This window comes from Austrofundulus limnaeus, unplaced genomic scaffold, assembly GCF_001266775.1.
Source record: "Austrofundulus limnaeus strain Quisiro unplaced genomic scaffold, Austrofundulus_limnaeus-1.0 Scaffold94, whole genome shotgun sequence".
NCBI classification, from domain to species: domain Eukaryota; kingdom Metazoa; phylum Chordata; class Actinopteri; order Cyprinodontiformes; family Rivulidae; genus Austrofundulus; species Austrofundulus limnaeus.
The window spans coordinates 673,724-677,853 of NW_013952496.1; positions in this window are offsets into that span (position 1 = coordinate 673,724).

The window sequence follows — 4,130 nt, forward strand, 5'->3', positions numbered from 1 at the left end:
CTGAGTCCCTCCCGGATGACCGAGCTTCTCACCCTATCTCTAAGGGAGAGTCCAGCCACCCTGCGGAGGAAACCCATTTCGGCCGCTTGTATTCGAGACCTCATTCTTTCGGTCATGACCCAAAGCTCATGACCATAGATTAGGGTAGGGACGTCGATCGACCGGTAAATCGAGAGCTTCGCTTTTTGACTCAGCTCTCTCTTCACCACGACGGACCGGTACAGCRCCCGCTTTACAGCAGACGCTGCGCCAATCCGCCTGTCGATCTCCCACTCCCTTCTTCCCCCATTCGTGAACAAGATCCCCAGATACTTAAACTCCTCCACTTGAGGCAGGACGACCCCCCTGACCCGGAGAAGGCACTCTACCCTTTTCCGGCTCAAGACCATGGCCTCTGATTTGGAGGCGCTGAGCCTCATCCCGGCCGCTTCGCACTCGGCCGCGAACCGCTCCAGCGAGAGCTGCAGATCTCGTTCTGATGAAGCCAACAAGACCACATCATCCGCAAAAAGCAGAGATGCAATCCTAAGGCCACCAAAACGGATCCCCTCAACACCTCGGCTGCGCCTAGAAATTCTGTCTGAAAGTAATGAACAGAATCGGTGACAAAGGGCAGCCTTGGCGGAGTCCAACTCTCACCGGAAACGAGCCCAACTTACTGCCGGCAATGCGAACCAGACTCTGACACCGGTCGTACAAGGACCTGACAGCCCGTATCAAAGGTGCCGGTACCCGATAGTCCCGGAGAACCCCCCACATAAACTATATATATATATATATATATATATATATATATATATCTATACACAAATATATATATATATATACAAATATACATAAACTATAAATATATTTATTTTATTTTCAAATAAATGGATGCCGGCAACATGTCACAAAAAGCGTGGACAGGGTCATGTTTACCTCTCTCTGGGTTACGTCTGATTTCCTTTTTAACAACGTCAACAAGCATTTGGGAACTGAGGACACTAACTGTTGAAGTCCGTCCCATTCTATCCTGAACAGCTTCAGTTGCTCAACAGTCCAGGGTCTCCGTTCTTGTGTTTTGTACTTCATAAAGCGCCACACATTTTCAATGGGAAACAGGTCTGACAACGAACTGTGTCGGCCTACTTTGGTTTCCTGAAGTGTTCCTGAGCCCATGTGGTAATATCTCTCACAGATTGATATCGGTTTTTAACGCATTGCCGCCTGAGGGATCGAAGGTCACGGGCATTCAAAGTTGGTTTTCAGCCTTGTTGCTTACTTGCAGAGATTTTTCCGGATTCTCTGAACCTTTCATGATATTACGGACTGTAGATGATTGTACGTTGAGAAATGCTGCTCATAAACTGTTGCACTATTTGCTCCTGCGGTTGTTGACAATGTGGTGAACCTCGCCCCAATTTTCGAGGATGCTCCCTTTATGCCCAATCATGGCACTCACCTGTTTGTTTCCAATTAACTTGTTCACCTGTGGAATGTTCCAAATAGGTTCCTCAAATTTACCACTCTTATGTCGCCCCCGTGCCAGTTTTTTTTAACTTGTTGCAGGCTTGAAATTCAAAATGAGTCAATATTTGCAGAAAACCAATAATCTTAATCCGTTTTAACATTAAATATCTCGTCTTTGTAGTGTTTTTAATTGAATATAGGCTAAAAAGGATTTGCAAATGATTGCATACTGTTTTTATTTATGTTTCACCCATTTCAACTTCATTGGAATTGGGGTCACGAGGCTCACTGGTGCCCATGTCTGGCAGTCACTGTGCGAGAGGCGGGGACACCCCGGACCCTGCACATAAAATGAGACAAACAAAACCTTAGGAAAATTTAAGAGTTGCCATTTAACCTAACAAGCATGTTTTTGGTCTGTCGGAGGAAAGAGGAGTTAGAGAAAACCCACACATGCACAGAGAGAACGTGCAAACTCCACTCAGAAAGATTCAATCCGGCATAAGAAGTGAATAAGCCCTAAGAGCTAAAAATCTTTGTGCCTAAAAAAAGAGATTACGTGCAGCGGCGTCTGCCGTTTTGTTTCTTTTAAAGTGCTTCCTTCTCAGAGCCCTTCTGGGACTGCATTGCTTCAGAATCACCTAAGATCACCTATTCCCATTCATCAAGACAACCCACAATTGGCCCGCAGGGTGAGTAGCAGTCAACCATAAATCTAAAAGTGTCAGATGTGGCGGTCTGAAGCGCTTCTCCTACCAATTATGTCTCGGGGAGTTTTGATACATGTAGTCGTTATAGTCAAAGCAAAGCAGGGAGTTATTAAGGCAATCAGAAAATCCAATTGATCTCAACAACGTCTGCAGCCAAAAACGACGGCTCTGGTTGAATAAGGCAGATTCCTGCATCTCGGCTGTCGGCGGTCATTACCGGTGGGGTTTTTGTGTCGAATTCTGGGAACCTTTTATTGATAAGCTCAAACCCTAATGTAGATTTGTGTTATCTATGAAGATCCAAGCTGGGATAAGAGGATCACCGGCACTCAGCCTCAGCAGGAAACTCGGAGGACGGAGCGTAACTGCTTTGTTTCCCCCACAGACTCTTTTGCAACTTCACAAGAAATCCATAATCATCTCGCACTGAAGGAACAGCGGGGAAACGTGGCGACTTATGCATTCTGATGGGTCGTGGGGATAGTTTTAAAGCTGAGACGTGGCCAGAGGGTATGCTGCTGTCTGATCTGCATCCATAATGCCTCAGAGAAGATGCTCAGGAAAGTGTCCATTTTCATTCAGTTCAGTTGGTTTAAAAAATAAAAACCAACATGTCCAAATCATAAATCCAGTCCAGATCCAGATATGAATCCAATTACAGTCAATACTTTCACATCATGAAATGTTCATTCTAATTGGTAAAACAAAAGGAAACAGCAGACTGCATGAGAGAAGTGCTTCGAAAACATGGAACAAGTGAAGCTTTTGTGAAAGTACAGTCGTTCAGCTGCTCTCTCCTGCAGGGGCACCACATGGAGCAAACTCGCATTAAAGATTTGGCGGTTATTTAACGCCTGACGTAACGTGGGTTCGGACTCGGACAAGTCTAAAAACTAAAAGAAACCAAACACTAACTAAACGTGTTGTGGAAAAGGTATCTTATGATCAAGTACTTACACAGAAATACGTGATCAAGAAAGTTTCTTCACAGAAATGGTCTTTGAGTTTGTTTTATTGCAATAAAATGAGCACGGGTCAAACAGAGTGACAAGCAGTCTGCATGAGTGCACTGAGGAGGAAGCTGTCCCTCTCAGCTTTATACACAGTCTGTGAGAGCTGCAAACATCTTCAGGCATGATAAGAAAAAAACTTATCACCTAATGAAGAACTGAAACTATCACCTTTTGACTTAACCTTCTGTTGACTCATATGTCTTGCTTTTATGCCTGGCAACAGCTCAAATATAGATATGTGTTCAGTTCAAAACAGGAACAGACTGGTTTAAAACTTTAAAATATCTAAAATAAAGTACAAGATGTTCCATTACAAATGCTAGTATATAGTAGTAGCTACTATAGTAGTAGAAGGATAACAATGAGTTAAAGGTAGTAAATGGCTATAACTAATCAACTGTAGAAAGTTGTTTAGGACATCATATCAGCCCAGCCTAGATGTGATATTGAGACTTTAGTGCAGTGCTTCTCTGGTGCCAGGTGGGGCGCCAGTGAGCACATTTTTATGTATTTGTTTGTTTTAAGAATAGAGAATACATCACAAATCCTGAAGTAAATTATGTTAATATTTAACACATTAGCCTTACAGATGGAGCACCATGGAAATTAAGATAGGCCACCTCACGTATATTAAAGCAACAACCAAACAATTATTCATTCGTCATAAAATTTGAGCACAATTTGTATTCATGTATTGTTTAAGAATTCATTGACCTTGAAGCAGCATGAGAGAAACCATCCTTTTAACGCTCCTGTTATGTTTGTTTCTGAGGAACAGCAATAATGTTCCTGCGTCAGTTTGACCAATCATGCAATAGTGTCAGAAGCAAGCAAACAAACAAACAAAAAATAAAATAAATTAAAATAAAAAAACCAAAACATTTTTGCATCTGATTATTTCAATCAATATGCATATGTGTACATCTCTCTCTCTCTCTCTCTCTCTCTCTCTCTC